General features: G+C 36.5%; 1 long non-coding RNA gene across 1 annotated transcript in view; it reads right to left on the reverse strand.

Annotated features, from left to right (window-relative positions):
• Positions 1 to 2,131: 2,131 nt before the first annotated feature.
• The window catches only part of LOC125122112 (uncharacterized), a 151,990-nt gene continuing 126,314 nt past the window's right edge, over positions 2,132 to 27,807 (reverse strand). Inside the window, exon 3 of the long non-coding RNA XR_007133700.1 lies at positions 2,132 to 2,177. This is a non-coding gene — a long non-coding RNA (uncharacterized LOC125122112). The remainder of the gene's footprint in view (positions 2,178 to 27,807) is intronic.

A 27,807-nucleotide genomic window follows, 5' to 3' on the forward strand; every position in this document is an offset into this window, starting at 1 on the left:
ATTCATTGTTAATCTTTTTAAAATATATATATATATATGCATTTTCCTCTAAGTGGTCTTTCTATGTCTGTTAAGTGTTGGAGAATATCTTAATTGCTATCAATTTTTCATAAGTATTTGTATTACAATTAGGTTTCTTAACTAACTAGTTGTTTTGTACATTATTGAAAGGCTCTTTAAAAGTTTTTTATTACAGACTACATTTATGATGAAAATATTTTATAATGAAAATTTATTATGGAAAATGTAGAGAAGATGACCAACACTCAATTTCAAAAATTATGAAGTTATGGCTATTCTTGTTTCAACTGTGTCTTTACTTCCTTTTCACTCTTACCCACTGAATTATTTTGTAATATATGTGACCCACTAAAATATTGCATTTGCAACTCTTTAAGCATATCTCCCTAAAAAGTTTTGTAAGATGCCATGGGGAAAAGATAATGTAATTTATATTAACATTTTATTGATTTTATGGATTAAACTGTCTGTAATTAAAATCTTAATTGTAGTAATTCTTCCAATTTATAACAAGGTGCATCTTTCAATCTTTAAAGTAATTTAATGTTAGCATTATCACTTAAAGAATTTAAAAATATTTCCTTAATATTGCAAAATATCTAGTCATTTTCAAATGTTTCTGACTATTTCATAAATCTTTACTTTTTTTGCAGTGTGTTTATTTAAATCTGAAATGAAATATTGTTCATATATTATTTATTACGAGATTTTTCTTTTTTTTTTAATCAGTAGGTTTCTTTTCCCTTTTCATTTTTCTCTTTGTATTTTTTTAAATTAAAGAAACCAGGAATTTGTATCATAGGATTTCCTTATATCCAGATCTTTCTGAATACCTCACTGTTGTGTCTATTAATATATTCATATGTTTCCTGAATTTCCTGAATTTCCTCTAAAATAAAGGCTATAGGCCTGATCAACTTAAATTTTTTACACTAAAACCTTAAAGGTTGTAAAAGGTAGGAATATGAAAAACATCTTTGCACACATAAATTAAGCAACTTAGATAAAACTGACAAGTTCTTCAAAAACAATCCAACAATATTCACTCATGATGAAACAGATCACTGGAATAGTCCTGTAATTAAAACCATCTGAAGAAAGAACTCCTCAGATTTTATAAGTACATTCTAATATTTAAAAAAGAAATGAACACAAATTACATAATATCTTTTGTAAAGAGAAGAGGGAACAATTTCCAACTAAATTTATGAGGCCAGCATTACCTTAATTCCAAAATGATGAAAATAGTACAAGAAAACAAATACAGATGAATATCCCTCAAAGATATAAACACAAAATTCCTCAAGTCATTATCAAATCAATTCTAATAATGTATAAAAGAATAACACATATGACCAATTGGGGTTTATGGGAAACCCAATCGAAAAAAGCAAGTCTGGTTCAATATGTTTCCAAACAATTAAACAACATAATCTATAATATTAATAAAGAATAAAAACCACATGACCATATTAATCAAAACATAAAATGTGTTTGACAAATTTCAGCACCTATTCGTAATAAAAACATTTGGCATACTAGGAATAGAAGGCAATTTCCTCAAAATGATGGAGTCTTTAGAAAAAACTCACAGAAAACATTATATTCAGTGGTAAAAGATGACATCTTTCTACCTTAAGATCAGGAAAAAAACAAGGATATCCATTCTCACCACTTCTATTCTATATTATACTGAAAGTTCTAGCCAGGGCAATAAAGTGAGAAAAAGACATAAAAGACATACAGACTGGATGAAGGAAATAAAATTGTCGTTATTTACAGAAGACACAACTGTCTATGTAGAAAGCCCCAAGATCATAGAAAACAACAAAGACAACACACAGAAGTAACCTGAGTTTCGAAAGGTCAAAAGATACAAAACCAATACCCACAAATCAATATTATTTCACATAATATCATGAACAATTGCCAAACAAAATTTTTAAAAGCAATACCATTTACACAGTTATAAAAATTGAAATGCTTAGGTAGAAATTGAAAAAAAAAAACATATAAAGGATATGCACATTGGAAACTGCAAAATACTGGCAAAAGAAACCAAATATGATTGAAATAGAAGGAGAGACTTACCATGTTCATGAATCGGAAAACTTAATATGGTGCAGTTATATTCAAGGGCAAAGGAGCTGGAATACCTGAAAAAATGAAAAGAAAAAAAAAAGAACAAAGGTGAGTTAGTCAACATAAGGTCATTGTAAAGTTACAGTAATTAAGACAGTATAATACTGTTAGAAAAGGTATAAAAAATAAAATATCTTTTAAAGTTGCACCCAAAAAAAAATCAAATACCTGGGAATAAACCTGACCAAGGAGGTGAAAGATTTATATGCTGAGAACTATGGACATTAATCAAGGAAATTAAAGAGGATTCAAAGAAATGGAAAGATATTCCATGCTACTGGGTTGGAAAAATTAATATTGTAAAAATGGCCAAACTACTCAAAGCAATTTACAGATTCAATGCAATCCCTATCAAATTTACCCATGACATTTTTCACAGAACTAGAACAGTCTTAAAATTTATATGGAACTACAAAAGACCTAGAATTTCCAAAGCAATTCTGAAGAACAAAAACCAAGTAGGAGTCATAACTCTCCCAAAGTTCATGCAGCATTACAAAGCCACAGTAATCAAGACAGTGTGGTACTGGTACTAAAACAGAATACAGACCAATGGAACAGAATAGAGAAGCCAGAAATAAACACAGACACCTATAGTCCATTAATCCTCGACAAAGGAGGCAAGAATATAAAATGGGAAAAAGGCAGTCTTTTCATCAAGTGGTGCTGGGAAACCTGGACAGCCACATGTAAATCAATGAAACTGGAACACTCCCTCATGCCATGCACGAAAATAAACACAAAATGGCTTAAAGACTTAAATATAAGACAAGACACCATCACACTCCTAGAAGAGAACATTGGCAAAACATTCTCTGATATTAACCTTACAAATGTTTTCTCAGGTCAGTCTCCCAAAGAAACAGAAATAAAAGCAAAAATAAACCAATGGGACCTAATCAAACTGACAAGCTTTTGCTCAGCAAAGGAAACCATAAAAAAATCCCAAAAAGACAACCTACAAAATGGGAGAAAATAGTTTCAAATGATGCAACTGACAAGGGCTTGATCTCTGGGATATACAAGCAACTTATACAATGCAACAGCAAAAAAGCCAACAACCCAATGGAAAAGTGGGCAAATGGACATTTCTCCAAAGAAGATATATAGATGGCCAACAAGCACATGGAAAAATGCTCAACATCCGTGATTATTAGAGAAATGCAAATAAAAACTACCACAAGATACCACCTCACACCAGTCAGAATGACCATCATTAATAAGTCTACAAATAACCAATGCTGGAGAGGATGTGGAGAAAAGGGAACCCCCCTGCACTGTTGGTGGGAATGTAAGCTGGTACAACCACTATGGAAAACAGTGTGGAGGTACCTTAGAAAACTATACATAGAACTACCATATGACACAGCAATCCCACTCTTGGGCACATATCTGGACAAAACTTTCCTTAGGAAAGACATGCACCCGCATGTTCACTGCAGCACTATTCACAATAGCTAAGACATGGAAACAACCTAAATGTCCATCTACAGATGATTGGATTTGGAAGATGTGGTGTATATACACAATGGCATGCTACTCGGCCATACAAAAGAACAAAATAATGCCATTTGCAGCAATATGGATGGAACTAGAGATTCATACTGAGTGAAGTATGTCAGAAAGAGAAAGACAAATACCATATGCTATCACTTATATCTGGAATCTAATACATAGCACAAGTGAACATTTCCACAGAAAAGAAAATCATAGACATGGAGAATAGACTTATGGTTGCCAAGGGGGAGGGAGAGGGAGTGGGATGGACTGGGAATTTGGGGTTAATAGATGCAAACTATTGCCCTTGGAATGGATAAGCAATGAGATCCTGCTGTATAGCACTGGGAACTCTATCTAGTCACTTACGATGGAGCATGGCAATATGAGAAAAAAGAATGTATACGTGTATTTGTAATTGGGTTACCTTGCTGTGCAGTAGAAAATTGACAGAACACTATAAACCAGCTATAATGGAAAAATAAAAATCATTATAAAATAAAATTAAATTAAAAAAGACTGTGTAATATTGGAAATTGATCCATGTAACAGCATAGACTCCAGAAATAGATGTACATAAATATGGTCAATTGACATTTGACAAAGATGCAAAAGAAATTCAATGGGGAAACAAATCTCTTCAATAAATGTTTTTGAAAAAAATCTAATACTAAAAACATAAACAAACCATAAACTTTGACCTAAATTTAATACAAAATTTTACCTTAAAATAGATTTAAATCTGAAATAAAAGGCTATAAAATTTTAGAAGAAAACAACAAAAAGTATTTGTGACCTGGCATTAGGCATTAGATATGATGCCTAAAGCACAATTTATGAGAGAAAAGAAATGATAAATTGAACGTTTTCAAAAGTTGCTCTGAAAAAGTTGCTATTAAATAGACTGAAAAGACAAACCAGAGAACTGGGAGAGAATATTTTCAAAATATGCAAAAAAAACTAAAAAACTCTTAAAACTCAACATGCAGAAAACAAAATTTTTTTAAAGAGTAAAGTAACTGGGATACCTCCTGAGAAAGGATATACAAAAGGCAACATGTACATGAAAAGATGTTTCTCATTATTTGCCTTCAGGAAAATGCAAAGTAAAGTCTTTGTGAGATACACATCTATTAGAGAAGCTAAAATAATTAAAAATACTGAAAAGACCAAGACTTGGTGCCAACACAGAGCAATTAAAATTCTCATAGGTTCCTGGTGCAAATGCAAAATGATATTGTTACCTTGTAAAGGGCTGGGAAGTTACTTATAAAGTTAAACCTATACTTATCATATAACAAAACAACCCCACTTACAGAGATATACTCTAGAGAAATGTATATCGATGTTTATAGAGCTGTATTCATTGTCAACCCCAAATTGGAAAAACCCAAAGTCCTTCAACGACTCAATGGATAAACAAGTTGTGTTACATCCATACAATGGAAAGTTACTCAACATTGTTTAGAAAGGAATTATATTTACGTAGGATTAATCTCAAAGGCATTATGGTCAGAGAAAGAAGCCAATATAAGATTATGCATTTTATTATTTCATCTGTATGACATTCTGGAGGATGAACAGATCACCAGTGGTTAAAGATGAAGGAGAGGAGTGTAGCTACAAATAGATAGCACAAGAGATTTTTTGCGGGGTGGGACATAATGAGATATCTATATCCTGATTGTTAACATGAGTTAAAATTGTCACCCAGATTATCAAACCAGAGATAAGCTTTCTTCCCATTTTCCCATACCGGTGGGCTAAGTAGAAAGCTTTCCAGGGCCTGGCCTTATGCAGAAGTGTATGTTTGAGCCTCTATCTGGCAGGGTTGTGTGTCCCAGATGGGGATTAAAACTCCAGACTCCAGCTGGAGGGCACCCAACCTGGCCAACAGCTATAGCATCAACTGGTATATTTACTTATATGCTTATGTTGTCCTGTTCATTACTGGAAATTATGGTTTCCCTTTCTTTTTTTAAAGGCTTTTTATATTCTGAGCCAAATTATGGGCTTGAACATTTTCGTTCTTATAATTTCACAGCATTAATTTGCGTTTATGGTCATTTAGAGATGCACTTTACTCATTTCACTATGTAGCTAGAACAGCAACTCTTAAGGCAATGTTTATACATAGTAGCTGCTCAATACTGTTGATTCATTTTTCTGATTTTTACTGATTTTTAGTGGCATATTGGAGATTCAACCCTTTCTTGGAATACGATCAGACGAGAGAGTCTTTGAATGCATAGACTGAATGTGAGCTGAGATGCCCAAGAGAGCCTGGGTGACCAGTAGAGAGATCACTGCTGTTACGAACAACATACACAAAGCGCCAACATGCAGTCATGGTATTGCACATTGGGTCATATTCAGATCACTTGCTATTATTCATCCACAAGTCCACTCAATCAATCCACAAATGTATATTAAGGCCCTAATATATAGGAGGCATTGTGCTATTCTCAAGGAATTTTTCCAATAGCAATATTCCACTTAAACTAGAATTCATATTATCTGGACAATTTACTGAGGAAAGGAACTCTTCAAAGTGTATGTAATTAGACACCAGGTAAGAGATGTTCTTGAACAGCCCTAAAGGGCCATGAGATAGAGAGGACAGGATCACAAGTCTGTTATATCTGTCTGATTTGTAAGTTCCCAGAACCCTAAAAATGTGTTGGTAAGAACTACTGTGTTGAGAAGCAGAACCAAAAAAAAGCCAAGATGATGGATACTATTTTACTTTGGTATGGGGAGGCATTTTACAAAGTGCAATTGCACCCATAATTATGTTTGATGCTCACAACCACTCAAGAAGAGGCAAGAAGCTAATATTTTCACCATGTTAAAAAAATGAGGAGTTCCTGTCATGGCTCAGTGGTCAGCGAACTGGACTAGCATCCATGGGTGGGTTCAATCCCTACCCTCGCTCAGTTGCCATGAGCTGTGGTGTAGGTCACAGACACGGCTCAGGTCCTGTGTTGCTGTGGCTGTGGTGTAGGCCAGCGATTACAGCTCTGATTGGACCCCCAGCCTGGGAACATCCATGTGCCTTGGGTGTGGCCCTAAAAAGACAAAAAAAAAAAATGAGAGTACCAATGATAAAGGTTAAATAAAAAATAAGTTAAATAGAATGGGTTAAATTAAAAAAAATAGGTTAATAAATTTAAAAAGGTTAAATTAAAAATGAAGGTTAAATAATTTACCTCCATGTCACCCTAGACCTAGCAAATGGTCTAGGGAACAAAAACAAGACATAGCTTATATAAAAGTTGATCTGGGGTACTTTACTGTATTGCATTGTACATTTCCATTTGAATTTGAACCATTTTCAGGCACACCTGTCTTTTGTGACCCTTAACTTTTTACTTAGACACCTCAAAGATCTGAGATTATTTATGTAATTATAATATTCAGTTTCCTAAATACATTGCTTCATCCTTATTTTTAATAATCTGTCTTTCCATCAAGTATGTAAAGATTTGGGCCATGCAAGCCATGCTAATTGAATAATTTCCATCCTGTAAATGTGAATTAAATCCACTTACTACCTTCCCATGGCTATTTTCAAACTATTAGAGTTTCACTTAAGTATTGAAGAGAAGATGCACTCCTGTTTTTAAATGCATTTAAAAAACGCATTTTTTAAAACGCACAATTTAAGGAAAATGATTATGTGAAAAAGCACAAAAAATAAAAAGAAGATGGGATCTACCTCACTCACCTTTATTCAACATTTCTTATCCTGAAGGCACACAGAAATATCTCACTATTAAGATTTTTCGATTTAACATGTCAAAAGTCCAAAGACTTTACCTCTCCACATACTCTGCATTCACACAGTTTCCTTCAAGGCTGTTTGGAATCTAATTCATTTCTTTTTATTTCCTATTTCTACTTTTATCAAATACAGATTTTATGATTAATGCCCTGGAAAATGCCAGAAGATACATTTAAGAGATAGAGAAAAGTGTGATTATTTCTTCACTGAAATAACATTACAGGGTTACAACCCTGAAAGTGCCAGGATTTCAGCACCCAGGGCAAAATTACTGTAACCTGGCATTAAAACTCTGGCTGGGGATGATTTATCTGTTCATTACCACGTATTACACTCATTGTGAATGGGACCTGCACAAAGGAATATCTCAATAAAAATAAAGCATTTTTAAATGTAAAGTCTAACATCCCAAATAAAGATGAACAATCCTAAAAGAGAGTCACTCAATACACACTCAAAAGAGTAATGAATCTACCCTCCCCATGGACACCATAAATCAGGTGACCATCACTGCATTCCTCTTGAGGCAACTTTGATATAAACCAAGAGAAATGATGGTGGTTGTCCCCTCTGGGAATTCCTCAGTAGCCCTATGTGTTCTTCCTATCCAGCTTTCCTGCATATTCCTAATTACAAATAAGCATCATTTACCTCAAAGAGAATCAATTCAATATGAGAGTGGAAGGGGAGAAACAGTGTAATTTTTTTCTCCAACATCCAAACTATTATGCCAAAGCTGTAGGTTGTATAGTCACAATCAACTGACACTTCCATTTGTCGCTAACTTAAATTCACTGTATCATGTTGGCTTTTCACCCCCAGAGTCCATGTTATCCTTTGCTTTTTAAATTTTCCACATTCTATCCAATGCAATACAAATTTAATTGATTTAACTCAATCTCTGAGAAATTAGGGAGGACCAAAGCAAGGTAGAGAGCACAGGGGGTGAAGACGTGAAGGAATACAGTTGCTGAGGCATTTCCACACGCATTATCCAAGTTGATCTGCCTGGTTACCCGCTGGGCTACAAAGAACCTGAGGCTCACCTACATTATGTGACCTGCCTTAGGTCACTTTTTCACCTATCACAAGACATAGACTTACAACCTGAACCTTAAATTGCAAATGATCTATCTATTGTACTCATCTCAACTTTATAAATTGATCAATCAATAAATATTGGCCCATACTAGAACCAACTATAGGAAGGCATAGTGTTAAGTATTCAGGGAAGTACAAACATATACTAGAGTATTTCTCTATTATTAGTATCTTCAAAATGGTAGGGAAGAAAGGAAACAAACACACATCTGTGAGAATGATATGAGAAAAAAATAGTAACTGAATAAGAAGCTCCGTGGGGCTAAATACTACTTATTGTCAAGGAAATAATATAAACAATGCTAGATGATATTCTTTTAAAACTGTATAAAAGGACAAAAGAAAAAGTGTCATTTCAATAATTATGTTTTGAGGAAAGAACATTGGAGGTATTTACCATCCCATCTCTTTAACTTACAGCCCTTCACTTCATATCTAATAAGAGGGGGGATTTCATATAAAGCCCATAATTTCTGTGGATCCCAGTCACGTCACGAAGGAAATCTGGATGGTCATGCTTTGCCTTCCTGAAACAAATAGTTCCTTGAAACCCTTAATTATGAATTTGATCAATATAGACATCATTTACCTCAAAGACAATAATTCTATACGAGAGAATTCTATTGGAGACATTCTCTGATTTGGGCTGGTCTATACTAATCTCTTTTCAATGAGAGGATGTGATTGCAAATTTCCAGGAAATCTGTGGACATGACATTCAATTTTAGATCATAAATATCATTTCCAAAGGTGCAGGAGTAATGTGACCCAGGATTTTGCTTTGCTTTGATTGAACAATGCAAGGATGATAACCAGACAATTTGAGATGCAGTAGACCATGATCAAGTTATCATTGGCCTGGATACTAGACCATTTGGGAAGAAGTTAAGAACTCCACACTTCAGAAGAGTAGAGAATATGACACTATTTTAACACTTTAAAATGGAAACCTCTCATTGACCACTCACCTTCTATCCTTTTTATAGGAAAAAAAAAAAGAGTATTTCTTTTGTATCTTTGACTCTTTTTTCCCCCCCAAACTCTTCCCACCCATAAATTCATATCTATCCCTTTTCTAAGGTACTGTTTGGAACCATCTTGAATGTCTCAAGAAGGAAGATGGTATTGAAATAAAGAATATATCCTCCAAATAAATGAGAAGACTAAGTCAAATACATGAACTAAAACATCTTTCACTCCAAAAACAAAGAAAAAGAAATTAGCCTTCTCAAACTCTCCCTCAAGATAAATCTTTATGGGGAAAAAAAAATTCTTTTCAACTAGCTTTATTAAATTATAACTGTTACATATAATAATAAGAGAAAATTAAAAGAACAAAGGCTGTAAAAGGGATACAAATTTCCTTTTGTGTCTTAAAAAACTGAAGCAAATTGGAAAGAGGTCCCCCATTTTTTGCTTTCCGAAGTGTCATCATACAGGCTAGTCAGTGGATTGGAATATTACTTCTGTTACATTGTGTTACTTTTCCAGATTCAAAGAACATAATCTTGGCAAATCATAAATGTTTTGGATTCATTACCAAAAAGAACAAAAAAAATGGAAAGGAAAAGAAAATCCACACCCAAAACCCACCAAGGAAGGCAACCCATTGTTTTGCTTCTTCTTTCACTCATTTGACTAGATCCCCCAAGGTCTGAAAACTACCTTCCAATCTAAATAAAAGCTGCTAAAAATCTCAGATGGACATTAAAGAAGGCAAAATGTACTAAATATCTTAACTCAAGATAAGGTCACTCAAGTTCCATTTATTGATTATGTAAAATACAGCCAGGTGGGCTACACTGCTTGCTTGTTTGTTGAATTGCCTGACAGTGGTGCCATTTCAAAGAGCCTCCAGACAGGATAATTTGGAGCAAGTATAAAGAGTATATTCCATTCAAGCATCCTTTATTCACAAGAGCCTAGGAAATAGGCCAAGCAAATTAATATATCTTAGATAAAAATGTCTAGGACTTAATTTAAATAAAGCCCAAATGATTAATTAATTAAATCATTAAACAGAGCTCATTTGATCTATTTTTCATGATAACATGCTTTGGAAATAGTCATTAGAAAATCATGTAAATGATGTTCAACCCAAGGGTGAAATGGAATGGGGTTAATTAATGGGGAGAGATAATAAACTAGCATTTACTACGAGCTTATTATAAGCCAAGTACTCTTCCATGTCTTTTACATGTATTCTCACGTTTATTCCAAATAACAACACTATGATGTAGGTATTATTATTACTATCAGCGCTTTACATAAGGAAACCAAAGGCAAAGAGAAATGATAAAAGTTGCTCGAGCTCTCGTATTTGGTAATTAGTGCAGTCTGCATTCACAGCCAGGCAATCTGTTCCAGAGCCCATGCTTTCAATCACCACATGAATGAAGGAAGGAGGCAATATTGAGTCAATGCACAATAGCACGTTAGTACTTAAATATTTAATATTTAATGTTACCTATTCAAGAACTTCCCTGAAAGGTCTCTCCCAAGTAGTAATTTGTATTTTTGCTGGGATGAAAGTATGAATAAAGTTTACTATCAGGCTGGCAGGTAGGATCTTTTGTTTAACAAGTGACACACCCTCCATGGCACTGAAGTGGTGTCCCATTGTCACTCATGCTATAGGTGATTAAGTACTGATGAAATGATAAAAAATGGATGACTTCTTTTTGAGAAAAAAAAAAATAAGACTATACATCCAGGTCCAAGCCAGATCTATACTTAAAATATTTGCTTGGCGTTTGTTAAGTTATCAAAGCCAAAGTTGAGATGAAAACTTCAGTTTAACTTGAGATGCCATTGAATACTTTTGATCCCATTATGAAAGCAGAATCTTCAACAATTAGAGACTGAATATATAGTGCACATCTTTGTAAAATGATGACAAAGAGAGTCAGGTGTACCTGCCCTGGACTGAAACATAAAATCTTTGTTCAAGAACGATTCTTAAAAAAACAACAGTTATAAAAGCTGAGAAGATGAACAGAAAGTATTAAGAAGGCTCATTCCAAGCTCCAATTGGACTTTGATTTTAATAAAGTTTGGGGACAGCTCTATTATATTAAAATATATCTCTTCCTTCTCTTTTGGGGGGGATAATTATTATTAAAAGGGTAATTTTTTCTTTCTGGCCAAGGAATTATAATCTAGTTGTGCTGGTACTTTGATCATCAATTTCCCTGCTGTTCCCAGATGGAGGAGGTAAAAACCTGATTCTGCCCCAATTTAGTGGCCACATTTGGGCAAATCATGGAATTGTGAGTTCTGTAAGTAGGTATTTGCTAGAAAGCGGAGGATAAAACTTTGAAGATTTCAGAAATAAGCAATAAGAATAATCTATCCTTCAAATGGATGGGCTGGAATTCATGAAACTTCACTGGCTAGTGAAGCTTGGGTGAAAAGTGTTCCCTGCCTTGTTAATAGAAATAAAAAGAAGCTAGAGGACAGGTGGCCAACAGGTGCATCAGGAAAGAAGAGTCCTAAGACTGCTGTCCACCTTCCCTGCCCTCATCTCTTCTTTCCAGTTTCTGTGGCTCTGCTCATCCAGCTGTGCTCTGCCACACTCTCCCTCAGTCTTCGCCTTAGCCCCAGTTCTCCAAACATCGAGGTTCAGTTCCCATCCCAGAGTGTGTGTGAAATCTGATTGCTCCTACCTGAACAGCCTCCTTTCTCTTTCCCCTTAGTTATACTGGTTGCATAATTATCACCTTATCATATGTTCTATTGCTCTCTAACAATTTAACTTGTCTCTAACTAGATTATAAATTCATAATCTCAAATATTTCATGGAAATTTGGAAAGTATTAAAGAGGAAACAAAGAGAAAGAAAAAGAAAAAAGAAAAAGAGAGAGAGAAAAAAAGAAGAAAAAACCCCAAAAAACCCCAGCAGAGTTCCCATGATGGCTCAGTGGAAAGGAATCTGACTAGTATCCATGAGGATGACAGTTCAATCCCTGGCCTCACTCAGTGGGTTAAGGATCCAGAGTTGCCATGAGCTGCGGTATAGATCACAGACGTGGCTTGGATCTGGTGTTGCTGTGGCTGTGGTGTAGACTGGCAGCTACAACTCCGATTGGACCCCTAGCCTGGGAACCTCCACATGCCTTGGGTGCAGCCCTAAAAAGACAAAAAAAAAAAAAAAGAGAGAGAGAGAGAGAAAGAAAGGGAGGGAGGAAGGAAGGGAGGAAGGAAGAGAATGAGAAAGGGAGGGAGAAAGAGGAAGAGGGGGTGGACAAATTAAGGAAGAGAAAGGAAGGAGGAAAAGGAGAGAGGGAGGAAGCAATGAGATTTAAACAACTTTGATGTCATAAAATCTCTTAGAGCCCACAAAAGCACAAAGCTAGTACTGGTCATATAAAGGGACCCAGAAATTTCTTGCAACTGATTTTCTGCTCTTGGATCTCCTTTAAACAACCATTTTTCTTGAACATCCCTGCTTCCCCTACCCCACCTTCTTGCATTTCTACTGTAGGTTAAAAAAACACAATTATTTCCATGTGCCCAGGGGAACTGGAGGAGGCACCTCCTGCCTAGGCCTGACAAGTAATTAACTCAAGGAAAGAAAAAAGCAGGAGAGAAGTGATTGCCTTGGGAACAAGGCAGAATCCAGGAAGGCTAACACAACTTCTACTCAAAATAAAAAGTGGATCAAAACACCAATACATAAAGATATGAACGTGCTTACATTTATTATAAAAATTTTATTTGAGAAAGATTAAGTATCATTTGCTCCAGCTACAGTACGAATTTCAGGTAATAGTTATTTCTTAACTTCTGAGGACAGATGTTATAATGCCAGGATTTCAGGCTACACACCCATATAAAAATAAAATATATAAATATACATTAAATATACACATATATATGTGTACTCCTGTTGAGGCTCAGTGGGTTAAGAACTTGACATAGTGTCTTTGAGGATGTGGGTTCGATCCCTGGCCTTGTTCGGTGTGTTAAAGATCCAGCATTGCTGCAAGCTATGGCATAGGTCACAGATACGGCTCAGATTTGGCATTGCTGTGGCTGTGCTGTAGGCCTGTAGCTGCAGCTCTGATTCAACTCCTAGCCCAGGAACTTCCATATGCTGCAGGTGCAGCCATAAAAAGGAAAATATATATGTTATATATACATATGCGTGTGTGTATATATGTATGTATATATGTATATATCTCATATATAGATAAAACATATATATCATATACGATATGTATACCATATATCTGTAATAGATAAATATCATATGACATATAGGTATACATCATATATATCATGCATATAAATATATATTGTATATATCATACATATGATATTTATATTACATGTCATAAATATAGATATATCTCAGGGAAAGTGTGGCATTATTTTCTATTAGCAGAGAAAACCCAGAAGTGAAATTTAGTCCCCATGCCAGTCCTGGGCTGCAATTTCCTCTTGTCCCTTTCTCATCTGTGCCCCGGCTCAGCTCCCAGGGCAGTGGGGCTGTTTTCAGGCTCCTGTAGTTTGAGTTTCTCACTGGTTCAGCCAATGAGAGATTGGAGGATGGGAGGAAGGACAAGATGGGTACCTCTTACCTACTGCTGGCAGGTGCCTCAAGGCCACCCTCCCCAGGACTCTGTCACCTGGGAGAGCTGCAGGCCTCCTGCTGTCAGGGGAGACACTATTTTCCTCTTTGACCCCTCTGTTCTTCAGCACCTGTGTAACCAGTTCTCTGACTGGGAATAAAATATCCCCAATTCTGTTTCTCCTGGCTAAATTTTCCCTGAACCAGATTTCACAAAGTTGGGTCTAATGCCAGACCATTTCTCAAAAAGAGTCTTTTGGAGTTCCCACTGTGATGCACCGGGTTAAGAATCCAAGGGCAGCAGCTCAGGTTGCTGTGGTGGTACAGGTTTGGTCTCCAGCTGGTGTGGTGGATCAAAGGTGCACCTGCAGCTGGGACTCAATCCCTGGCCCAGGAACTTCCATATACCATGAATCTGGCCATAAAAAAATACAATACAATACAATACAATATAATACATAAAATGAAATAAAATAGTCTTTTGCTGACAAAAAAGGAATTAATATTAAACTCCACATTTATTTATTTTAAACTATATTTTTTCTTTTCAGCAGTGGCTTTTATGTCTTTTGAAAAGTCCACTCCAATGTATATTTTATTGTTCATGTGAGATTATCTTGTTAATGCTCATTTTAGAACAAGGTCAGGTGCAGGCAGGGAGCAGTTTGCTTATTCCTTAACTATGGCGTTTGCCATAGTTTATAATACAGCTTAATTTTCATGATCTTCTTCCATGCTTGACTCTTAACTGGGCTATAAACACTTAGAGGGCAGGTGGAACCAGGCCTGAATCAAATATCAAATCTCAAAAAAGGAGAATCATATCATTCACACAATAAATTTTTACTAAATGTTTGTAGAATTAATAGTGATAGGGAAGAAATGGTCAGATCCTACAAGAGGCATGGTTATAATTTTATCAGGATCTCATGAATAATGAGCTGTTTACATAAGAATTTATCCTCGATCTCTTCAGCTGGATGTGTATAACCTTCCTTGGATGATGCAAATTGAACCTGAAGTTCATTGCTTGATAAGGCAGATGATGTGTTCTACAGAGATGGGAACTTCTGCTTTTTATACAGAAAATAAGCACAGATAAAAACCTTCAAGCTGGATACTGATTCAAACATTGGTTGCCTCAAGGCTTTTTGATTTTGTTTTGATGTTTCTGCCTCAAATATATTCCAACACCATCATTTTGAGTTATTTCAGTTGATTTAATGATCTTGGTTTGGAATACCCAGCAGCAGACCCCAAAACAAGGATCCAAGTGACAAGTAGAGATTAATTTATTTGAAAGGCAGTCTTGTAAAGCACACTGGTAAGGACTGGGAAATGAGACAGGGAAGAGAAAGCAGCCAATAGAGAATATGTTAATAAATGAGGTTCCATTGTGAGTAGCTGTGGCTTCATCCTGCTGGGGATATCTTAGTAAGCCAGGAGAGCAAGGAGTTGAAGTATTTTTCCATCAACTCTGTTCCATCACTGGCTGAGAGAAGTTTCCAGGGTTTTAAAACCCGGGCCCACCTGGCCAATTCCATGTCTAGGCTGTATGTGTACCTAGGAGCAGACAAAGCCTTTAGACTGAGGGCTGCAGTTTCTTGCAATGTGAATCCATTGGTAATTACAGGAAGGTGAGTGTCAGACAAGGGAAAGTTGATGGGGTACTGACAGCATCTTCTATAAACACAGAAGATTATAATATATACTCAACATCCAATGAAATATATTAAATGTGCATGAGTTTGTGTATGTGTATTTATGCGTAGAAATGATAGTGAATATGTGTATTTTTTTTCAGCTTAAGATCTTCTATAATGAAAAGACAATGTAAGATGAGAATTGTCTGTAATTTTGTCCTCTGAATGTTCAAAACCTTTTACCTGATTCTTTGAAAATATACTTCTCACTGGCTACCTTAAGTTTTTGACTCAAATAAGCATACCAAAATGAGTCTCTTTGCATGTAGTGTGCATTTTATTTTTTATATTTGTTTCTACAATATACTTAAAAGTTTTTAATTGGACTAGAGTTGACTTACAATGTTATGTTAATTTCAGGTCTAAAGCAAAGTGAAACAGTTATATATATATACATACATCCATTCCTTTTCAGATTCTTTTGCCATATAAGTTATTATAGAATACTGAGTAGATGTCCCTGTGCTGTACAGTAGATCTTTGTTGGCTATCTATCTTATATACTGTAGTGTGTCTATTTTAATTTAAAACTCCTAATTTATCCTTCCCTCCTATGTTTCCCCTTTTGTAACCATAAGTTTGATTATGAAAGCTGTGAGTTTGTTTCTGTTTTATAAATAAGTTCTTTAGTATCATTTTATTAGATTCCACCTACAAGTGATATCAGATAATATTTGTCTCTGACTTATTTCATTTAGTATGATAATCTCTAGGTCTATCCTTGCTACTACAAATGGCATTATTTTGCTCTTTTTTATGGCTGAGTTTTATATATATCACATCTTCTTTGTCCATTCCTCTGTTGGTGGACGTTTAGGTTGCTTCCATGTTTTTGCTAATGTAAATAGTGCTGCCATGAACATATAACACAATATTTTAAATGTACTAAATGCCTGATATTTGGTCGGTGAATGAAAGATGCAGTAGACTAGGCTGTTTTATGGCAAATTCTCCCTTTAACTTCAAGGGAGGGGTTACTTTGTGCCCCACTGATGTTGGGCTTGGAAATAAGACTTCCTCAGTCCATATCATGGGCAGGATGTAGCCCCCATCACTTGACTTAAGGCACAGCCATGGGATGTGCTTTCTTCAAAGGGATCTTAGTACATGTGACACAAGCAGATGCTTGAAATGTGTTTAGACCTGGTCTCTTGTGATTGTGCATTTCTGCCTGAAGAGTACCTCCTGGTTTAAGGAGAATGAAAAATATGAGGGGCAGCTCTGTATCCACTATGCAGCTTTGAGCCAAGCCTATTTAAGTCTATACTTTTTTTTTTTTTTGGACTTATTCAGGGCCACACCTGTGGCATATGGAAACTCCCAGGCTAGGGGTCAAATCAGAGCTGTAGCTTCTTGCTTATGCCACAGCCACAGCAAGGCAGGATCTGAGCTGTGTCTGCAACCAACACCATAGTTCGCAGCAACACTGGATTCTTAACCCACTGAGTGAGGCCAGGGATTGAACCTGCATCCTCATGGATACCAGTTGGGTTCGTTACCACTGAGCCTTGGCAGGATCTCCCTAAGTCAATCCTTAATCAGTCTACCAATAGATAACATTAACTGTAATAAATGATTATTTTAAGTACTGAGTTTGGGGGTGATTTGCCACACAGCACTATAACATAGCTAATGATCCAGAAAACAAGCAAACAAATCCTTTAAGTATTGGAACAGGAAAATATTGGCTATGATAGAGTTAGATTCAGCAAAATATTAGATATGCCAATATTTTCTCAGCAATAGAAATTCATTTGAGCCTTTTTAAATAATGCACAATACTAAAAGTAGGGTTAGAAACATAGTGAAAAACAACATAAACTAAAATTCATTCTTAGCTATCATTAAAAAATACACAAATAACAAATGCTGAGGAGGGTATGGAGAAAAAAAGAACACTCCTACATTGTTGGTGAGAATGAAAATTGGTGCACCCACTGTGGGAAGCAGTATGGAAGTTCCTCAAAATACTGAAAATAGAGTTGTGATTATGATCCATCAATCCCAATCCTGGGCATATATCCAGAGAAAACTATAATTCACAAAGATATAAGCATCCCGGTGTTCATAGCAGCAGTTTACAATAGCCAACATATGGAAACAACCTAAATGTCTATCAACAGAGGACTGAATAAAGAAGATATGGTGTATACAATGGACTACTACTACTACTGACTACTACTCAGCCATAAAAATTATAAAATAATGGCATTTATGGCAACATGGATGGACTAGAGATTACCATACTAAGAAGTAAGTCAGAAAGAGAAAAACACATACCATATGATATCACTTATACGTGTAATCTAAAATATGACACAAATGAACGTATCTATGAAACAAACTCACAGACATATAGAACAGACTTGTGGTTGCCAAGGGGGAGAGAGGTAAGGGAGGTATGGCTTGGGAGTTTGGGATTACCAGAGACAAACTATTATGTATAGAATGAATAAACAACAAGGTCCTACTGTATAACTCAGGGAACCATACTCAATATCCTGTGATAATCCATAATGGAAAAAAATATGAAAAGAATGAGTCACTTTACTGTCAGCAGAAATTAACACAACCTTGTAAGTCAACTATACTTCAACGAAATAAATTAAAAAAAAAAAAACCCAGAAACTAAAAATTCTTTTTTTTTTTTTGTCTTTTTGCAATTTCTTGGGCCACTCCCACGACATATGGAGGTTCCCAGGCGAGGGGTCGAATTGGAGCTGTAGCCGCTGGCCTACACCAGAGCCACAGCAATGCGGGATCTGAGCCGCGTCTGCTACTGACACCACAGCTCATGGCAACACTGGATCCTTAACCCACTGAGCAAGGCCAGGAATTGAACCCACAACCTCATGGTTCCTAGTCAGATTCGTTAACCACTGAGCCATGACGGGAACTCCTAAAAATTCATTCTTTAATTGTTGCAAAGAAGGTTAAACAATACACATATATGACTTACAAAAATATATGAAACATTTATTCAAGCTTAGTCTTTCAAGTCTCAGATCAGATATTACAATCGTATAGAAATCTTTACTAATCATCCTATTTAATGTTGCCCTATTCAACTCCTCCTGCCAGTGTCTATAACCTTATTATTTATTTTGTAGCATTTACTACATTCCAAAGTTCTCTTATTTATGTGTTTATTATCTGTGTCCTTCACTAGAATGCAAATATTATTAAGAACAAGGTTTTGTCTCTTTTTCTCATCTTTGTGCCCAGCATCAACAAATGGTTATCTGGTACGTGGTAGGTATCCAATAAATAGCCGTTTACACAGTGGATGTTTGAGAGTTCCCATTGCGCTCAGTGGCAATGAACCCATCTTGTATCCTTGAAGATGCGAGTTCTATCCCTGGCCTCGCTCAGTGGGTTAAGGACCAGTGTTGCCATGAGCTGCAGTGTAGGTAACAAAGGTGGTATGGATCTGGCATTTCTGTGGCTGTGGCGTAGGTCAGCGGCTGCAGCTCCAGTTTCACCCCTCACCTGGGAACTTCCACATGCCATGGGTGCAGCCCTAAAAAGACAAAAAATAAAATAAAAATAAAAGTGGATGTTTAATGGCCACCAATAATAGATACTACTTTTCATATTTTAGTTATTCCTGAGGCATTTTTATTAACTTTTAGTTTGAATTGATTTCCTTAATTTAGCAAAAGCATCCGCCTTCATAATAAGGGATTGCTAGATGTTTGGTGGAATAATTCCAGTTGCATTAGATTGGATTTTTGAACAAAGCCTTTTTTTCTTAGATTACACTGAAATGTGTGCAGTGGTTTCAGGTATCTGCCCTTCATCTAAGTGGAACTACACCCAAATGATGGGGAAATTACCCACAAGCGCACTTAGCCTTTATTGGATTTTTCTGATCTTGTTATTCATTTCCTCTGGCAGCTGGCTTCAAAACAAGCAAGGGAGCACTACATCCCATATTGCATTTTTAAAATGTGAATATTGTGCCTGTTACTTTATGTTTTATGCATTGTTTGCAAATAGGAAAAATGGTCACCTCATATTTTATGGATTTGCTTTGGAAAATGATTTCAAAGAAAGTTCAATATCAGGAGCATGGAACTCAGCGCTCACATTGATGAATGTCTGATTTTTTCCCATGCCATCTATTTTCTTAATAAGAAGATAGTTTAACATTACACCTTGCCCTTTGGCCTCCTTACTCTAAAGTAGTGGGAACTAGTCCTGAACTGTACATACTTAATATACATACTTACCCAATGAACTGTAAAAAGCATTGAATGGGTCCTGAATTCAAGAGATACATTATTTTAAAATATATCAAGGCAATACTTACCTACCTGATAACAAGTGAGAAGATTTCTGAGCATAATTTATGTATTGTCATATAACTTCAGATTTAGGGCCAAGTTGACCAAAAATTCTACTGGCAATGTCACTAAGCTAACGGGGAGACTCTTAGCTATGGGTTACACTTTATTTTTGAATATAGTTTTCTTTTTGGCCTGCGCTACTGAAATCTTAGTACATTTTTTCAATAGAAGCCCATCTTCTTATGATAGGTTCTTTCCATTGCTATAGTTCCCAACTCAAAGTATATTCCCTGTCCATCATCTCTTACATTGTCCTACTGTACCTATCATTACTATACTTCCCATTTTCTTTCCTTTATAACATTTATTGTTCTCAGCCATTTTTATTCTTCATTTACTTGTTTACTTTTTTGTTAACTATATGCCCTATAGAATGGAAGTTCACAGAAGCAGGGATTTATCTATATTTTCATCTTTGTATTTGCAACTTCTGGAATGTCACGTGGTCCATAAAAAATAACCAACAAAAGCGTGTGGAATTTTTACAATCTAATAATAAAAAGACAAACCCAATTAATGGCAGGGAATTAAAGAAACAATTCTCCAAAGAATGTCCAAATAGTCAAGAAGAACACAAAAAGATGCTCAACAGCATTAATCATTAAAGAAAGGCAAGCCAAAACCATAATGTGACACCACTTCACATACACTAGAATGGCCATAATTGAAAGGCTGGATAAAAACAAGTGTTGAAGAGGATGAGAATATAAATGGGAACCTTTTACATTGCTGGCAAAAGCGGAAAGTGGTGCAATCATTTTGAAAAATAGTTTGTCAGTTGCTCAAAACTTTAAACATAGAATTAGCGTATGATCCAGTATTTCTACTCCTTAGCATAAACCCAAGGAAACTGAAAATACGTATTCACACAAAGACTCATTCATGAATGTTCATAGCAGCATTATTCATAATAGCTGAAAAGGGAAACAACCTAAATGCCCATCAATTGAAGAATGGATAAACAAAATGTGACAGACGCATTGGAATGTTATTTGGCTTCAGCAAAGAAATAAAGTGCACAGAATTCCTGTTGCGGCTCAGTAGTAAGGAACCCAACTAGTATCCATGAGGATGAAGGTTCTATTTCTGGCCCCCTTCAGGGGGTTAAGGATCTGGTGTTGCCATGAGCTGCAGTGCAGTTCACAGATGCGGCTTGAATCTGGTGTTGCTGTGGCTGTGGTGTAGACCAGCAACTGCAACTCCAATTTTCCCCTTAGTCTGGGAACGTTCATATATCAAGGTTGCAGCCTTAAAAAGACAAAAAAAAAAAAAAAGAAAAGTATATGGGGATTGTTTTATGGATGATGAGAATATTCTGGAATTAGAGAATGATGATGATTGCAAAACCTTGTGAATCTACTAAAGATACTGAATTGTACATTTTTAAATGATGTGTTTTAAATGATATGTTTTATATCTCAATAGTGGAATAAAGTCAAAGATAATAACTGCCTCGTTATTAATAACTATCCTCCTGGATACTAGTTGGGTTCGTAACTACTGAGCCACAACAGGAACTCCAGGCACTTTATTTCTTTGCTGAAAGTAGGATGTTCGTACACCAGGTATTTTGCTAAGGATTTTATATGCAGCACAAATCTTCTATAAGGGGAAGATGCTATTATTAAGTCCATTTTACAGATGAGAAACTGGAAGTTAGAAAGATTAAATGACTTCTACAGGGTCACAGAGCTAAGTAGGGTAGAACTGGGACTACCAGGAATAGAACCTTGGAAGTGCATCTGGTTCCTGGGTTGGGGTGGTTGAATGCACTGGAATAATACAGTCAGAAAGATGCAGTTTTGTTGTTGTTGTTGTTTATGGGTGCATATGCTTGAATTTTGCCTCAACTTTCCTTGAAAGAGTAATTCTTTGAACTCTTTTGAGCTCATGAGAATAGTAAATATTTATAAACCACTTGCCAACTAATGACAAACAGCAAAGAGAAACTCAGTATATTTGGACAATAGTGTTTGAAACCAACTGAAATCAACTAAAAGAAGGTTCAAAGGTTTTCATGGGAAATAGGAAGATTGGAAGTAAAAAGCCAGTGGAATAAAATGATAAATTGGGGGCAGTAAAGTCTAGAGAGGTTTAATAACCATTTTCATCTTCATATTCAGGAATATATTTACCTTGATAGAAATCATAGGACCTTGATTCTAGCTTTGGCCTTGCAACCAATTAACAGGATGATTCAGGGCATGTCATCTAGCTTTTCTGAGCTTGTAACATGAAGGAGATAACCAGATGATCTCATAGTTCTGACTTAGCTCCATTACTCTATGACTGCAGGCAATGTGCATCTTGGGACAACAAATATACCTGAGTTTTCTTTATGTCCTTAGTGTCAGGAAAGGATCTAGGTTGAAGATCCTTTTTCAAGTTTACCCACAGCTTTCTCATGCTCTTCAGGAAGCCCAACCAGTCAATTTCTTGGCCTGTATTTATTTATTTATGTATTTATGTATTTATTTTGCTTTTTAGGGCCACAGCATATGGAGGTTCTCAGACTAGGGGTCTACTCAGAGCCACAGCTGCCGGCTTATGCCACAGCTACAGCAATGTGGGATCCAAGCCATGTCTGTGACTTGCACCACAGCTAACCGAAACGCTGGATCCTTAACCACAGAGAAAGGCCAGGGATTGAACCCACAACCTCATGGTTCCTAGTGGGATTCATTCCCACTATGCCATGACAGGAACTCTGTCCTTGCCCTTTAAATTGCATGAAGCAGAGAAATTGCCTACAAGGAGCTCAGTCTCCCAAGGCTGCTTGTTGGTTGCTGGCATGCCCAAAGAAGCCAGTGCTCTGGGGCCCAGTGAACAGAGTAAAAACTTTGGATACCATTCTAGCCTCAAGTTTAATGGTAACAGAGTTTCTGATGAGCTGGAAACTTCAATGTTGGGCTACGTCGTACATAAGAGAGACAATACTGAAATGTAGAAATTGACAGTTGTAGGGAAATCTGTATAAAGAATTCAGGGTGTTGGGGGAAGGGAGAATCAAGAGTTCCTTATATCCTCCCTTCAAGTTCAAAACCTTTATAATGTGAGTGGACTGGAAAATATTTGTACACAACAAAAATCTTGGAGCCAATGAATTCAATGAAACACCTATGAAAAAAGCATCAGGAAATTACAAAAATATGAGTGAACCACTTTCTGCATCACAAAACCAAGTATAGTTTGAGCATTGTGGGTATTCTTCTAAGGTCCCCTCAGGTCTCTCCTACACTCTCTCTATTCTCATCTCTCAGCCTTAAAGCTCACACCTGCAAACATCAATTGCATGACTGTCCTTGTACTACTGAGGCTTCTCTGCCTGGTCATTTACAGCTCTCTGAATGGAACTTGGCCAATGAGTCGAAAAGCCCAGCTCCCTTGCCTTGAGTCAAGGAAAACTCTGAGATGGGACTAACATCTTCCTATAGGATCAGGCTGAGACCAGGGCTTTGTCTGAAACCACACTCTTGCTCTGTTTCTTCCCTCTTCCCTGCTCTACTCTCTTACAGGTTTTCTCTAGAAGCACTTTCTTAATAAAACACTTGCTGGTGAATCATTACCTCAGGGTCAGCTTCTGGGAATCTGACCCAAGACATGTGTGTTGTACAGAAACGGTGGCTCTAGCTTCCTGAGATGGTGGAGGGTAGAACCTCTTCTACTTTATGGGACATTTCTATACTCTGCAGAAGAACCACTGTGATTGGATCTGAATAAATGTAACATTAGGGGCCCATGACAATTCCATCTGGTGCATCCTCCACTGAGCAAATTACCACTGAGATTGGCGAAAGACTAGGAAAAATCACTGTACCCTCAGGGGAGTTTGCACCAGTGGTTATGGTAGACAGAGTAAATGCTCACATTTGCTTTGGACACAACAGGGGGTGACATCAAGATGACATGAGCTGCAGCCATGGAGGCAGGACAATCTTTCTTGACTAGGTTTCTTGACTAGGTTTCATCTGCAATCTCTAAGCCTTTAGCTATAGAGCTTAGTGGTATAATTTATTCTCCTAGACTAGATGACCCAACTTCTCATAAGGGTACCATATAGTCTATCAAATTCAACCATAGATGCATGACGAGGCTCCCTAAAGACTGTTGGACATATCAGTGAATGGACAACTTATGAAGAAGCATTGGACTTCCTGTAAGTGAGCCAATGTGAGGCTGAGATATTCCACTGTGAAACTCCAAATAGCAAAGCAAGGAAACACTGTAATCAGTCAACTAATCACACCTTCATGCCAATATTGCCTCCTGGAATCCATTTACTTCTTTCCTCCATTTTTCCACCTCTGACCAGTAAATCAATTTGTCATCATTGCTTATTTGGGCCAGGGTAGTCATCGTCACTAAATCCCCGCCTTTTGTTTTGCTCCCTTCCAATCCATTCTTCATACTCTTAGCACAATCATCTCCATAACACTCTTAAGATCTTCCACCATCTTGAGACTTCCCCATATCTCCCCCTTATCTTCGACATAAAGTTGAAACTCCTTAGCATGGATGTGAAGCCCTTTCATCAACTGACTTCTTCCCACCTCTCCAGGATCACTTCACATCTTCTCCTTCTGGCATCCTATGTGCCATCTGTTCCTCACACATATCTCTCTCTACTCTGACTCATCCTCCCTATAGACTTGGTTTGGACAGTTCCCTGTATTCAGCTTTGTTCCAGACCCTGTGACACCATATCATTTTTGCCTATTTATATCTGCCTTCCCTTCTGCTTCACAGACCAGAACCTGGCTTTCGTCCACACTCTCCAGCAGGCACCCTGAAACTGTGCCGCTACGTTTTTGACATCCACATCACAAGACCAATCAGAGAGGATGCATTTGAGAAGAGGGTTTCTCCTAATTCTGAATGCTCAGAAGACCATTCAGGATGAGATCAACTGCCTGGTGCATATATATATATATATATATATATATATATATATATATATATTTAGTTTTTGTAATAGGTACTTACACATTTGACTGCCAGACAATTCCAAATGATTACAAGGAAAGGGCCATACCTCTAATACCTCACTGCTTCTTTCCACAGACGACAGACATATACTCATCAACGAGGAGGGTGGTAATGATGCTAAAACGCAACATTAATTCTTTTACTTCCTGCTCCAGCCCCCTTGCAAACCTACCCTACCCTGCTCTACCACGATTCTTGGACTCTTACACAGTTTCCATCATTTTAGTGGTGGCTGATGATGATTATGGAGGTAATGAGAGTGATTTGCCTGCAGCTACCGAAGCTCATATAGAAATAGAAAAATCTGTGCAAATTGATCTCCTTTCCTAGCTCTTTTGTACAGTATTGATCCTACCTTTATCCTTTTCACAAAGCCTTGCAATAACCTGGTCCCCTTCACTTTTGGCTCTGGCTTTGCAGGAGGATTTATTATGAACTCTGGTTTGGAGACTTTAAACAGTCAATAGTGAGTTCAGCCAGTCCTAAAAGCCCCCTAAATGAAGTGCGACAAATGCAGGCTCATTTAGTGGTGACCAGTGACAGCTGGGACGATGATGTATGTATCCTAGCAGCAGACTCAGGACATTAATTTAGCAAAAGCCTTCATCCTCTCTCTCCTCTCAACCTCACAATCCAACATCGAAAAATCCCACTTCTCTGAGACACTTATTCAAGCAGTGGAACTTAAATCGCCACATTTCCACTATCACCTACATAAAAGCATCTTCAGGCATGGATATGATACAGTCACGTATGCAAGTTGGTGCCATTTGTTTTCATGCCTGAAAGTGAGACAGCGTCACCAGGACAGGACCCAGGGGGGCCCATTACCCCAGCTTGAAATGACACACAAAACTGAATTTCCTATGCCTCCCAAGGTCATTATGAAAAAGATGAAAAAATAGCATTTTGGAATTATCATTTTTCAAATTGGTCTAATGAAATCATGTAGCCCACATCTCCCTGGGGTTGACTTTTTAATGATTCCTGCTTACATTTGCCCTTGAAATTGAAAGGATCTGCTATTAAAATACAGAAAGAAACCCTCCAAAAGTTAAATCAGGACACTCTGGTTCCCGTTTGCCCAGGAGTCTGTATTGGAATCTCTTTGTGGTTTTAGTTTGCATTTCCCTGATGACTAATGATATTGAACATCTTTTCATGTGCTTATTGGCCATTTGCATATCATCTTTAGTGAAGTCTCTGTTCAAATTTTTGCCCATATTTTATTAGCTTGTTTGTCTTCTTATTGAATTGTTGTTTTTTTTTTTTTTAACATTCTGGATACAGATTCTTTGTCTGATTTATAAATGTATATATATATATGTGTGTGTGTTGCAAGTATTTTTCTCACTCTCACTTTTTCTTTCTTAATAATGCCTTTTAAAGAGCTTTTTTTAAAAAAAAAAACAGATGCATTCCATCTTACCCTGTTTTTCTCTATGGTTGATGCTTTTGCATTGTAAGCAATCTTTGCTTAGCCAAAATCACAAAGATAATTTTCCTGTTTTATTCTCGAATGTTTATAGTTTTAAGGCAATAATCTACATGGAGTTAATTTTTATGTATAGAGTCAATAATGGCCAAGGTTCTTTGTGGGGGGGCCTATGAATATCAGTTGATTTAGGATCATTTATTGAAAGGATTTTCTTTTACCCATTCAATTATGCTGGTAATTTTATAAAAAGCCAGTTGATTATGTAGGTGTGATTTATGTCCTGTTCCATTGATCTACATGCCCGTTTTCACTAATAATGATATGCCTTAATATCTGATCTTTGGAATGTAGTCAGGCTGCATTTTGATACTTTCCTTGACATCCTGATCACTTCTCTTCAAACTCCCTGTTATATATGTATATAATATATATATAATATATATATATATACATATATAATATATATGTATATAATCTTCTCCTCTAATTCTCCTGGATAGGATCTATGGCCTCCCCATGTCAAATATCAAAATTTACTTCTATAATTAGAGTTTGCTCTGGATATATGTCTAGGAATGGGATTGCAGAATCATATGGAAACAGAAAACTCTAATTCAAAAAGATACATGCACCCCAATGTTCACTGCAGCACAACAGCCACATTTATAACAGCCAAGACATGGAAGGAACCTAACTGTCCACAGATAGACAAATGGATAAAGAAGATGTAGTATATATGCACAATGGACTATTATTCAGCCATAAAAAGGAATGAAGAAATGCCATTTACAGCAACATGAATGGACTTAGCTTTTTCATATATATTCATATACATATGAATATATTGCAGGATCATATGGTAACTGAAATCTCTAATTCAAAAAGAATTAGAGTATATGTACTCTAATTATATATGCCCTATATATAGAGTATATATAATTAGATATATATATGAATCACTTGTTGTACAGTTGAAACTAACACATTTTAATTAACTATATCTCACTAAAAGTTAAAAAAAAATTTACCTCTTTAGTACTCCATTTCTTGGGAGCCCCGCTGTATACAAGGAGTATGATTAACTGTGAAGACATCTGGTAATGATTTTTCACTCTCAACTGGCATATTTATATTTTTCAATCTTTTTTTTTCTTTTTAGGGCCATACTTGTAGCACATGGAAGTTCCTAGGCTAGGGGTTGAATCAAAGCTGCA

This window comes from Phacochoerus africanus, chromosome 3 (assembly GCF_016906955.1).
Source record: "Phacochoerus africanus isolate WHEZ1 chromosome 3, ROS_Pafr_v1, whole genome shotgun sequence".
Lineage (NCBI taxonomy): Eukaryota > Metazoa > Chordata > Mammalia > Artiodactyla > Suidae > Phacochoerus > Phacochoerus africanus.